The 13729-nt window shown below is 38.7% G+C and overlaps 2 long non-coding RNA genes across 2 annotated transcripts; both read left to right on the forward strand.

The window, feature by feature from the left end:
• The first annotated feature begins 4037 nt into the window (after positions 1-4037).
• LOC132866562 (uncharacterized) lies at positions 4038-4905 on the forward strand. Its single transcript, XR_009650588.1, has 3 exons — positions 4038-4086; positions 4542-4704; positions 4835-4905. It is a non-coding gene; the product is annotated as an uncharacterized LOC132866562 (long non-coding RNA).
• Positions 4906-10233: 5328 nt separating this feature from the next.
• On the forward strand, positions 10234-13040 carry LOC132866563 (uncharacterized). The gene is made up of 3 exons (XR_009650589.1): positions 10234-10421; positions 10585-10719; positions 12874-13040. It is a non-coding gene; the product is annotated as an uncharacterized LOC132866563 (long non-coding RNA).
• Positions 13041-13729: the final 689 nt, after the last annotated feature.

Consider the following 13729-nt stretch of genomic DNA (forward strand, 5'->3'; position numbering starts at 1 on the left):
GACGAAGGCGTATATCATTAGCTCCTGCATGGATAACTATCTTTGAGAACCTGTGCTTGCCTAGGACCCTAAGATTACCTGCTATGTCCGGCGCCCTGGCTCCCGGTATACACCTGACTAAAGCTGCTGGTGCCCCTAAAGGCTGAGCTAATTTCACGTGCCGTATGATAGTCCCCCCTATAACCAGAGCTCTTTCAGGTTTCTCAGTGGGTGCATCACTAAGGAGAGCAAACCTGTTTGACACGTGACGCGGAGAGGAGTGGTGCTCCCGTGGGCGAGCCTCAGCGGTAGCTTTGGCTCTACGCTTATGCCGCCGAGCTGTCACCCATTCGCCCCGCTGTAAGGGCTCTAATGCCGGAGTTGGGGGATTGCTAACTGCACCTAGGGCATCCAGACTTTCCCTAACAGAAACTACACTGTTCTCACGCTCACTAACCTGCTCTAAAGCCTGGACACGCGCTTCTAGCACTGAAATCTTCTCCGTCAGAGAGCTAACTAATCTGCACTTATCACAAGTAAAGCTAATAGAGCTATCGCTAGTGACGGAGGAAGAATGACTAAACATCCTGCACTCAGCACACTGAACAGGCTGAAGGTGTGCCATGATGAAAAGATTCACGTACCTTAAATGAAGATCTGTTGATATTAAAGCAGATCAGATGGCCTCCGCTTGTGGACTTTACACAGGAGGAGAGAAAAAGAAAGCTTCCGGTCTCGGCGTTTTTCCGAAAAAAGAAAGAAAAAAACCGGGAAAAAAACCGGAAAAAGGAGAGCGAAAGTGAAAAGTACAAAAATGAAAGCGACAGTATAATAAAAATGAAGAGGATACTGGAAATTTATTTATAGAAAAAAAGTTAAAAAAGGATTAGTAATTAACGCCGGCACTCGCGGGCAAAAGGACTTGGCGCGAACAACTCAGGAAACAGGAAGTGCGTAAACCAGGAAGAGCTTGTATGTGTATGTGTGTATATGTGTGTTTATGTGTGTGTGTTCTGGTATTCCTTACATTATGGGGACGAAAATCTGTTTACACAGTCACACTAAGGGGACCAGTTCCACTATGGGGACAAAAATCCAGGTCCCCATAGTGGAAACTCTCTGACCTGAGTGCTGGAGCCATACTGAGGGTCCCTGTGAAGTTTTTCACATTGGCCCATAAGTCACATTTTTCAGTCATTTTCTGTGTGAGGTGTGTGTACAGCTGCGCCCCCTTATAGTTTCTAGCTGGTAACGCACTCACTGCTTTCACACACACACATTCCAAATATGGTCTGGCGCCGCCCATTTCCCGTCCCCATAAGGAACATTTACAACGGCAAGCGGATTTTTTTAGTGTTAAACATGCCGATCCATTACATTTCAAGGATAAAGTCTGAAAAAGATGGAAGCTGAGGAGAAGAGTGCTCATCCAAAAGAAAAATTCAAAACATGGTAAGTGCAACTTGATGGCAAACATGTAATTTGTAATTATGGGTGTGATTATGTATGTATTTTGACAGTTAAACTTGTAGGTGTTACAACGAGGGTTAGCTAGTTGGGTACAAGCTGCTGAAAACATTCTTAGTAAATCACACCACGTGGGGTGTCAAACCGAGTACACAACGTAAAAAGGAACAAAATGCAAAAACTTGAATTTAACTTCAGTTACCCTTTTATGACTATCCAAGTAGCTAGCCTGCTAGCACTATTAACTATTAGCTTCTTAGTCTTCTGTTTGTTATAGCAAGCTATCCCATTTAACACTTCACAAGCAGACATTAGCCCAGGCCCGGCGCTACGAGGGGGCGTTTGGGGGCGACGCCCCCTCAAGTCAATCACCCCGCCCCCTCAGTTGCAAGATTTGGAAAAAAAATTATAATAATAACAATGAAATACTGCAAAATAGTAGCCTAAACTATTCAATAATATCAAATATTTATAGTAGTTCTAGAATTTTAGAACCCACTATTGATGAAAATGTAGTATATTCAATGTATGCAAATTAAAAATAAAAAATTTCCCCATCAAAGGGGTGTATTTGAGCGACAAAACCGAGCTTCTGGGAAGCATTTCCTGGAAATCCCAGTCGGGAGTCACGTGACCGATGACATAGTAAATTGACCAGGATGGCAGCATCCAGTATAAACACAAGCGAAATGAGTGAATCAGACAGCGATTATTCAGACGAAATTGAATCGTGTTCCAGTCGAGGTGAGTCGATGCACAACATTTTTTCTCCTAAATCAGAGGTCTGGGCCGAAATGTGCGTCGTGATCGGCAGTATTTTTGGGGCGAACCGATGGCGTTCAAGCGGCCTTTCCAACAACACGGAAATGACTGCAGCTGTCAAAGTCGGCTTTGTGTGCGTTCGGAGCTTGGGGAGAAGAAAAATGCGGGCCTGAATGAGGACAGTCACGGCTGTATCGTAGAAGTGCAAAGCAGGAACTCGTCCAGGGATCGTCTAGTTCTTGTTTAGTTAAAGAACCCTTTAATTGTCCTAAAGGTTCGGGAAGCTCGTTCAAAGCGCGCCTCAAGATTCTCCCATGGACTATAAAAACCACTTTTCCCTTTACACTCACCAGCATAAATATGTGCACTAGCCTTCAACTAGCACCAGTCTGCCCTCGTCCGCTTTACTTGCCGGTTCCACTCAGCGAGATCGTATCCATTATTCTTATCAGGATCAGGGAACTGATGCAGAGATACTCCGTCTTTGTTGGTTTTAGAACAGCTGTACGCGACACACTTTTTTACCATCGTTTACAGTGGAAATAATCCGTAGATCCGCGAATTGTCACTCACAGTCACAGTATGTACAGGCAGTGAGCTGTCTAGCTTGTCAATTTACTACGTCATCGGTCATGTGATCGCGGCGCGATGTTTTGCTCGTGGGCTATCGCAGAAAATCCTCTATAAAATCATTACGGATAAACATTTTTGAGTGATTTTTTTTGTAATATACTACAAATATTAGTATTCATCGTTGCATGCAAAGGCGATTTTCAAATTCTAAAACTACTTTAACAAATAAACTAAATTAATTACTTTTAAAACAAACTGAAATGGCAACTGTTCAAAGCAATTTGATAGGTTGAGGGTTGCTATGATGTGGTTGCTAGGCTACATTATATTGTATATCGAGTCGATTGCATGGTGTCAATGCCTGGAGATTCAACAGAGAGTGGCGAGATGTCCTTCTCAGAAGATTCAACACGACATCCAACCGAAGGCTTCAACTCTTCTGAGGTAGGCTAGCATATGCTTCCAGTCCCATGCAGTATTTTATGTGAAGATATGGACTAATTATGGTGAGATAAAAGTGTATATTCGTATTGTTTAAATGAAGAGGTTGATCATTGACCCGTTGTGTAACTGTCATTTTGCGCTGTGTTGTTTACGCTCATGATGGAGTGCTATATGGAGCTGTCTCTGGCTGGCTCAGATCATTTGTTGGCTCAGTTTTGACAATGCAGGACAGGAGCTCATGGGCCTATACGTTCAAATTAAAAAAATATATATTCTTATTACTTGCTCTGTATACTCTTACTCTCTTACAGAGGTGTAGCCTAAATATATTGAAAATACACAAGCCTATGAAATAATACGAGCGCACCCATTATGCACGCTCAAAGGCACGTCCCATCCGGAGCGTTTTTTTTTTTTTTTAACACCGCCCCCTCTGATAAACTGATCGCCCCCTGAATATTTCAATTCTGGCGCCGGGCCTGCACTTTTTGACATCTAGCTAAGTCACGTGTTATTGAGTATAAAGGGGTCTACGTACATTAAAAAGACACTGCTAGCCCTTTAGCCTAACTCATTGCTTTGAGAGAGTAAGTGGTGCAGCTGTGTTTGTAAGATTAGATTGAAAGTACACAATTATTTTTTAATGTACAGAAAATGAGTTAGTATAAATTATTATAGCTGATTTAAACTCCCAAAAGTTACTGGATTTAGTGTAATCAGTTTGATTCATGCATTCTACATTCTGTTGCAGTTTGAAAATGTCACGCCGAATCAGCCCCATCAATGATGCCATTCATCATGTTGTGTCACATACTGACAAAACGTTTAAATTGGATGTGAAATACATTAATGCAACTAAAGGTAATGTGGTATATGGTTAATCTGTTAATAGTCTCTATTCTCTGTCCCTGCATGCTCCACACTGATAACATAGCAATAGCCAAATCAACAAATTATTATAAGATGCCTTTGAAGCTGCTGGCAATACAAGTTGCTTGCCTGACATTTGTGTACTATGGCAGTCTGCCAGCTATACTGAGTGGGATATGTTTCAGTTACCAAATTAGCTGCATATACAAATAGATTCCATATACAATATTTAGGCCTTAGATTATTTTCTACAAATTAAGGCAAGTTTTTTTTTTTCTAAGATTAGCCTGTGTTCTATGTCAGATTAAATACAGGTTAGTTTAAGCCATCTGCACGAATCTTAACTGTCGTAGTGGTAGTGATGATATCTCCAGAAAAACTGGATAAAAGATCAAAAGAGCAAAGAGACTAAATGAACATACAGTTGCTGAAATTGTGTTTTACAGGACGTGGTATATTTGCAAAAGGCCCAATCTGCAAAGGAGACTTTGTTGTCGAGTATAGGGGAGATATGATAAGCGATGCAGAAGCTCAAAGAAGAAGAAAACTTTACAATCCAGTGTGTGCTGCATTTATGTTTGCTTTCAACTGGAGAGGAAAAACATGGTGGTAAGATTTGAAGTTGCAGCTAATACTCTTCCTCTTCCATGTCCCACTGTTCTACACTAGTCTTTGTGAGGCTGTGGTTTTGGGGTGATGCTATGTATGTACACTAATCACCCTTTCCTGTCTTTTTAAGTATTGATGCCTCTACAGAGGACGAGTCGTTTGGCCGGCTGGTCAACGACGATCACCAAAGCCCAAATTGTCGGATGAAAAGAATCGATGTGGATGGCAAACCACATCTGTGTTTGTTTGCCATAAAAGACATTGATGAAGGGGAAGAAATTCTCTACAACTATGGGGGTGATGACTGCCCATGGAGAGCACAGGTATGTTGCATAGTAAACATCACCTATTACGCAGGTTAAATACATTACACTAATATTGATTTATCTCATCTCATTATCTGTAGCCGCTTTATCCTGTTCTACAGGGTCGCAGGCAAGCTGGAGCCTATCCCAGCTGACTATGGGCGAAAGGCGGGGTTCACCCTGGACAAGTCGCCAGGTCATCACAGGGCTGCACATAGACACAGACAACCATTCACACTCACATTCACACCTACGGTCAATTTAGAGTCACCAGTTAACCTAACCTGCATGTCTTTGGACTGTGGGGGAAACCGGCGCACCCGGAGGAAACCCACGCAGACACGGGGAGAACATGCAAACTCCGCACAGAAAGGCCCTCGCCGGCCACGGGGCTCGAACCCGGACCTTCTTGCTGTGAGGCGACAGCGCTAACCACTACACCACCGTGCCGCCCTATTGATTTATCTATTTTACTATAAAAGTAAAATGTAGTATAAGAATAAAATACATGCTTAAATAAACCCACTATCAAGTATTACTAGTATTACCAAGTGTTTAGTTTAACAATAATTTTAATGCCATTTTCTACAACCAAGTGAAATTATAAATTCTTATACAGAAACATGAAGTCCACAAATGATCAATGTTGTGTAATTTATTTTCACTGATTCATTCAACTCATTCATTTTCTGAGAATATACTGTACAGGATGAATATTAGAGGCAAGACTGGATAGCAGTATATTGCTACTAATGAAGTAACACACAAAAAAGTCAATCAGTACTAATTCATGAATAATGTTTGCAGGATGCCAATGATACAAATGTGGATTTAAAGGCTTCACTGGGCAAACACAACATCAAAAATAAAAAAAAGGTATATTTTGTATCAGGCACCCAGAGAAATCAAATGGTTACCATCACATGATTGACTTCAAATTGCAAATACTAAAGTAGACACTTGATATTTCAAATTTGTAATAACTTGTGTTTATAGACCACCAGAACTGCAAAAAGGACCACGACAGTGAAGAACTCTCACCCTTCTGTCTTGTCAAAGAATCCATTGGATGATGCAACTGGCCAACAGAACAACTGTCAACAGGTAATTTTAGGTTCATTATTTAAATACTTATACAGTATCTCTCTGTCTTTTTATTTTAGTTTGTATTATTATGGTCTGTAAAAGTAATGGCATCACGAATTAGAAATAGCTAATTTTTTTGATGACTAATACATGTTCATCATACATCTCATCATAGAGATTTCCCTGAACAACACAATGTTTAGCTCTTTTAGACAATTAAAATGAGGAAACACGCCTATTTTGATATTTATCAATTATGAATCAATTATGAAAATGCAAAGTTTTTAATATAATGAACAGAAGAAGCTTAGTGTTAGCAGAATACTTGGGCTACATTTTAGACATCTGTCTCCTGTTGTTATATTCTGAAATACTGTCATTATGAAATATGTGTTCACAGATAACCAGTGTTGAAGTAAATACAATGATGGTGGAGCATTCTCCTTTACTGGTGTCCAGCTGTCAGATGGATGATGCTAATGGTCCAGAGAGTAGCCTTGAACAGGTATTTTCAAATTCATCACTTCCTACAAATTCAACACAGATACAATCCTAAAACACTTCCATGTGTTATTTCTGTGTTGTTTAGCTATTTCAGAATGAGAAAATATGGCTATTTTCATGGTTAAGTATGAATTATCACAACACAGTGTTTAATGTAATACATTTATAGAAGCTTAGTGTTAGGAAAGCATATAGGTTACATTTTAGCAAACACTAACACTTTTTTCTTTGTTTATTATCTATTGTCTACGTCTGCATGCAATTGATGACGTGATTTTTGTCAGAAGTTGCAGTCATTATATATCCATCTACTGTTACATATGCAGTTTATTTATTGTGAATTTCTCCTGAAGTTATATTCTGAAATATTGTCATTATGTAATATGCGTTCACAGATAACTAGTGTTGCAGTAAACTCAATGATGGTCGAGGACTCCCATCCTTTGCTACTGTCTAAAGGTCAGATGGATGATGCTCCTGGTTCACAGAGTAGCCTTGAACAGGTATTTTCAAATTCATCACTTCACATACCATCCTACAGTCTGTCCATGTGTTGGTTATTTATTGTTTAGCTATTTTAGACAACTAAAATGAGAAAATGAGGCTATTGTGATGGTTATTACAGATGTCTCCTGTTGTTATATTCTGAAATAATGACATTGTGTAATATGTGTTCACAGATAACTAGTGTTGCAGTAAATTCAATGACGGTCGAGGACTCCCATCCATTACTACTGTCCAAAGGTCAGACAGATGATGCTACTAGTTCACAGAGTAGCCTTGAACAGGTATTTTCAAATTCATCACTTCAAATACCATCCTACAGTCTGTCCATGTGTTGGGTATTTGTTGTTTAGCTATTTTAGACACCTAAAATGAGAAAGTAAGGCTGTTGTGATGGTCACTAAGTATGAATTATCCCAACACAGTGTTTAATGTAATACATTTATAGAAGCTTAGTGTTAGGAAGACATGTAGGTTACATTTTGGCTACCATTCACACGTTTTTCTTTGTTTATTATCACATTATTCTAGACAATTACGGCGTCCCCACAGAACACGTTCACATCTAGCACATATTCACACACTTTTCAAAGAAAACTTGTGTGAAAAATTTAGCATAGTGCGTCCCCATAGTGAACTGTCCAATAGTGTGTGAAATGTCCCCGCAGTGGCTGTTTGAGAATGTGTGTGTATATGTATATATAGAACTTGGCTGTTAGGAAAGTACTACTTTAATACAAATTTGTTATTTATCTCTCAAGTCAGGTCTATGTCGGCATGCATTTCACATCAGAGTTTTGTCTGAAGTTGCAGTCATTATGTATCCATGTAGTCTTGAATTTAGAGTTTATTTTTTGTGATTTTTTTTTTCCTGTTATAGTCTGAAAATATCGTTGTTATGTAATGTGTGTTCACAGATAACTAGTGTTGCAGTAAATTCAGTGATGGTCGAGGGCTCTCATCCTTTACTGCTATCCAAAGGTCAGACGGATGATGCTACTAGTTCAGAGAGTAGCCTTGAACAGGTATTTTCAAATTCATCACTTCAAATACCATCCTACAGTCTGTCCATGTGTTGGGTATTTGTTGTTTAGCTATTTTAGACACCTAAAATGAGAAAGTAAGGCTGTTGTGATGGTCACTAAGTATGAATTATCCCAACACAGTGTTTAATGTAATACATTTATAGAAGCTTAGTGTTAGGAAGACATGTAGGTTACATTTTGGCCACCATTCACACGTTTTTCTTTGTTTATTATCACATTATTCTAGACAATTACGGCGTCCCCACAGAACACGTTCACATCTAGCACATATTCACACACTTTTCAAAGAAAACCTGTGTGAAAAATTTAGCATAGTGCGTCCCCATAGTGAACTGTCCAATAGTGTGTGAAATGTCCCCGCAGTGGCTGTTTGAGAATCTGTGTATATGTGTATATATAGAACTTGGCTGTTAGGAAAGTACTACTTTAATACAAATTTGTTATTTATCTCTCAAGTCAGGTCTATGTCGGCATGCATTTCACATCAGAGTTTTGTCTGAAGTTGCAGTCATTATGTATCCATGTAGTCTTGAATTTAGAGTTTATTTTTTGTGATATTTTTTTTTCCTGTTATATTCTGAAATATCGTTGTTATGTAATGTGTTCACAGAAAACTAGTGTTGCAGTAAATTCAGTGATGGTCGAGGGCTCTCATCCTTTACTGCTATCCAAAGGTCAGACGGATGATGCTGCTAGTTCAGAGAGTAGCCTTGAACAGGTATTTTCAAATTCATCACTTCAAACACCATCCTACAGTCTGTCCATGTGTTCGGTATTTATTGTTTAGCTATTTTAGACACCAAAATGAGAAAGTAAGGCTGTTGTGATGGTTACCAAGTATGAATTATCACAACACAGTGTTTAACGTAATACATTTATAGAAGCTTAGTGTTAGGAAAACATTTAGGTTACATTTTAGCCACCACTCACACTTTTTTCTTTGGTTATTATCACATTATTCTAGACAATTACGGCGTCCCCACAGAACACGTTCACATCTAGCACATATTCACACACTTTTCAAAGAAAACTTGTGTGAAAAATTTAGCATAGTGCGTCCCCATAGTGAACTGTCCAATAGTGTGTGAAATGTCCCCGCAGTGGCTGTTTGAGAATGTGTGTGTGTATATGTATATATAGAACTTGGCTGTTAGGAAAGTACTACTTTAATACAAATTTGTTATTTATCTCTCAAGTCAGGTCTATGTCGGCATGCATTTCACATCAGAGTTTTGTCTGAAGTTGCAGTCATTATGTATCCATGTAGTCTTGAATTTAGAGTTTATTTTTTGTGATTTTTTTTTCTGTTATATTCTGAAAATATCGTTGTTATGTAATGTGTGTTCACAGATAACTAGTGTTGCAGTAAATTCAGTGATGGTCGAGGGCTCTCATCCTTTACTGCTATCCAAAGGTCAGACGGATGATGCTACTAGTTCAGAGAGTAGCCTTGAACAGGTATTTTCAAATTCATCACTTCAAATACCATCCTACAGTCTGTCCATGTGTTGGGTATTTATTGATTAACCATTTTAGACACCTAAAATGAGAAAATAAGGCTGTTTTGATGGCCACTAAGTATGAATTACCACAACAAAGTGTTTGATGTAAGACATTTATAGAAGCTTAGTGTTAGGAAGACATGTAGGTTACATTTTGGCCACCATTCACACTTTTTTCTTTGGTTATTATCACATTTTTCTAGACAATTACGGCGTCCCCATAGAACATGTTCACATCTAGCACAATTTCACACACTTTTCAAAGAAAAACTGTGTGAAAAATTCAGCATAGTGTGTCCCCATATGGAACTTTTGAACAGTGTGTGAAATGTCCCCGCAGTGGCTGTTTGAGAATGTGTGTACTGTATATGTATATATAGAACTTAGCTGTTAGCTTAGCTGTTTACTGTTTAGACTAAACTTAAACTTATTAAGGCCTTTAACAAAAGAGTATGTGAACGCTTAAATATACCCTGCTGTCCTGCTTACTTACTAGAAGTAATACATTTCATATAAACAGTTGTTCTTTTCCTATTTCTCTATTATTACAAAAAAAGATGTTCTAATATCGATAAAAATTGCTTGTGTTTACAGATTTTTACAGAGCCTGAATATGTACAATAACGTGATCTCAGTGAGGTGATTATTCCCTTGCCCATGGCTCACCAATTGACATTGGAGCAGTATTGCAAAAAAATGTTTTATGGCCCGTCACACTGCTCCTATATGTAGTACAATTTACAGCATCCATGGACACCACATCAGTGAATGTATGTCTACAAAAATGGCAAAACCTAAGCTTTTAAATGCTGATGGCCTCACATCTGTCCAAAATGATATTTGAAATGGAATAGAAAAAGAAAGTACAGTATAGTAACTTTTGGGCCACCCTGTATTTCTGAATATGTTGAATTTTTAATTTGCTTTCCATAGAACCATTAGCAGGTGAGGCTTCGCCTCCGATTGAGAGGAATGAGTCAACATCACCAAAGAGACGCAAACCAGTGTCAGATCATGAGATAACTTCAAGTGCCAGCACTGTGAGGCCTTCCTCCAAGGGTAAAGAAGGTATATATTCTTTTGTATATTAGCAGTGATTACAATTGATCTCTTAATGTTATATAATAATAATAATAGCAAATACAACCCTGATTCCAAAAAAGTTGGGACAAAGTACAAATTGTAAATAAAAATGGAATGCAATAATTTACAAATCTCAAAAACTGATATTGTATTCACAATAGAACATAGACAACATATCAAATGTCGAAAGTGAGACATTTTGAAATTTCATGCCAAATATTGGCTCATTTGAAATTTCATGACAGCAACACATCTCAAAAAAGTTGGGACAGGGGCAATAAGAGGCTGGAAAAGTTAAAGGTACAAAAAAGGAACAGCTGGAGGACCAACTTGCAACTCATTAGGTCAATTGGCAATAGGTCATTAACATGACTGGGTATAAAAAGTATGACTGGCTCTCAGAAGTAAAGATGGGAAGATCACCAATCCCCCTAATTCTGTGCCGACAAATAGTGGAGCAATATCAGAAAGGAGTTCGACAGTGTAAAATTACAAAGAGTTTGAACATATCATCATCTACAGTGCATAATATCATCAGAAGATTCAGAGAATCTGGAAGAATCTCTGTGCGTAAGGGTCAAGGCTGGAAAACCATACTGGGTGCCCGTGATCTTCGGGCCCTTAGATGGCACTGCATCACATACAGGCATGCTTCTGTATTGGAAATCACAAAATGGGCTCAGGAATATTTCCAAAGAACATTATCTGTGAACACAATTCACCGTGCCATCCGCCGTTGCCAGCTAAAACTCTATAGTTCAAAGAAGAAGCCGTATCTAAACATGATCCAGAAGTGCAGACGTCTTCTCTGGGCCAAGGCTCATTTAAAATGGACTGTGGCAAAGTGGAAAAGTGTTCTGTGGTCAGACGAATCAAAATGTGAAGTTCTTTATGGAAATCAGGGACACCGTGTCATTCGGACTAAAGAGGAGAAGGACGACCCAAGTTGTTATCAGCGCTCAGTTCAGAAGCCTGCATCTCTGATGGTATGGGGTTGCATTAGTGTGTGTGGCATGGGCAGCTTACACATCTGGAAAGACACCATCAATGCTGAAAGGTATATCCAGGTTCTAGAGCAACATATGCTCCCATCCAGATGACGTCTCTTTCAGGGAAGACCTTGCATTTTCCAACATGACAATGCCAAACCACATACTGCATCAATTATAGCATCATGGCTGCGTAGAAGAAGGGTCCGGGTACTGAACTGGCCAGCCTGCAGTCCAGATCTTTCACCCATAGAAAACATTTGGCACATCATAAAACGGAAGATACGACAAAAAAGACCTAAGACAGTTGAGCAACTAGAATCCTACATTAGACAAGAATGGGTTAACATTCCTATCCCTAAACTTGAGCAACTTGTCTCCTCAGTCCCCAGACGTTTACAGACTGTTGTAAAGAGAAAAGGGGATGTTTCACAGTAGTAATCATGGCCTTGTCCCAACTTTTTTGAGATGTGTTGTTGTCATGAAATTTAAAATCACCTAATTTTTCTCTTTAAATGATACATTTTCTCAGTTTAAACATTTGATATGTCATCTGTGTTCTATTCTGAATAAAATATGGAATTTTGAAACTTCCACATCATTGCATTCCGTTTTTATTTACAATTTGTACTTTGTCCCAACTTTTTTGGAATCGGGGTTGTAGATGGACTCATAAAAAGAAACTTTACATGCTTTTACTGACCATATTGCATATTTGTATGCTTGTCACCAGTTACATAAATGTGTGTTCTTACTTTCTGAAGCTGTTACTCAAACTCAGGCTAAAACTGGCTAAAGCCATCACCATCATATTAGACATCACAATCACTATCATTATTCTTTGAAAACCACTGCACTACATATAAGGATATTACCATACTACATGATATAAGATGAATTAATCTAAAATATTGACATGAACAGGACTGCACTATGATCAAATGTAACAATTAAAACAATTTGTATGACTTGTAGTATACTAATCTTTTTCCCTAATGATGAGCAGAAGGTAGAAATTATTGTTAGACTGACAATATTTTAGTTCTATTCAGAGTAAAAAAAAAATCTATTTAAGCTTAGAATGTTCACCTGTTGATAGAGAACTTCAGATAGTATTTCCAGCACTCACTCTTTCTTTTCAATTCTTTAGCATATCAAGGCAGAGCTACCCAGAAGAAAATGCCCTGGCAGCAGAAAGAGGTACAGGCGGTAGAAAGGCATATGAAGCGCTTCATCACATCTTGCATTGTACCAGCAAAGAGCGACTGTATGAAGTGTTTGAATGCTGAGCCAGAAGCTCTTAAGAACCGAGAGTGGCAACATGTGAAATTCTACATTTACAACCGCATTACATCCTACAAAAGGAAAATACAATGCAAATAGTGTGAAGATTACCAACTTTATGGTATGGCAGTTTTTGTTCACTTTCATATGCCTCTGCAAAATTCACATTGAAGGATGTCTTTGTATTTCATAAAGGGAATGCCCTTTTTGTTTACATGTTAACTGAGTTATTTGTTTACACTAGTGTCAGTAAAGACACACTGAATATTGTTTACATTTTTCATAAGTGACTTTCCTTTTTTAAACTCAGGTAGCTAAACATTCAGAAGATTGATGTTACTTCAACTTCAATTGTTCATGTTTGTAAAGTTAAACACACTAAAAGTTGACATGAGCAATACAAATTTGACTTTAATGCATTTGATAGTACTGTGTTATGTGTATTGTGACTGCAATTAGTGTGCCTAAATCATATTATTTTGGAAAACTGTCACGGAACAAACAGGAGAGGAGATCAATTGCGCTCAAACCACAGTTTATTAATAACAGGGGAAAAGGGAGTTGGGAGAATGTGTGTGGGTGAAGTCCAGTGGCAGGAGAACTGAGAGGCAGGAGGTGATGTCTGAGGTCTCCCATCCAAGTACTGACTGGGCCCAACCCTGCTTAGCAGCTGAGATCTGGCGTAGTCAGAGAGCTGTGGCTGTAGGCTGACAGTGCTTGGG

This window comes from Neoarius graeffei, chromosome 18 (assembly GCF_027579695.1).
Source record: "Neoarius graeffei isolate fNeoGra1 chromosome 18, fNeoGra1.pri, whole genome shotgun sequence".
NCBI lineage: Eukaryota > Metazoa > Chordata > Actinopteri > Siluriformes > Ariidae > Neoarius > Neoarius graeffei.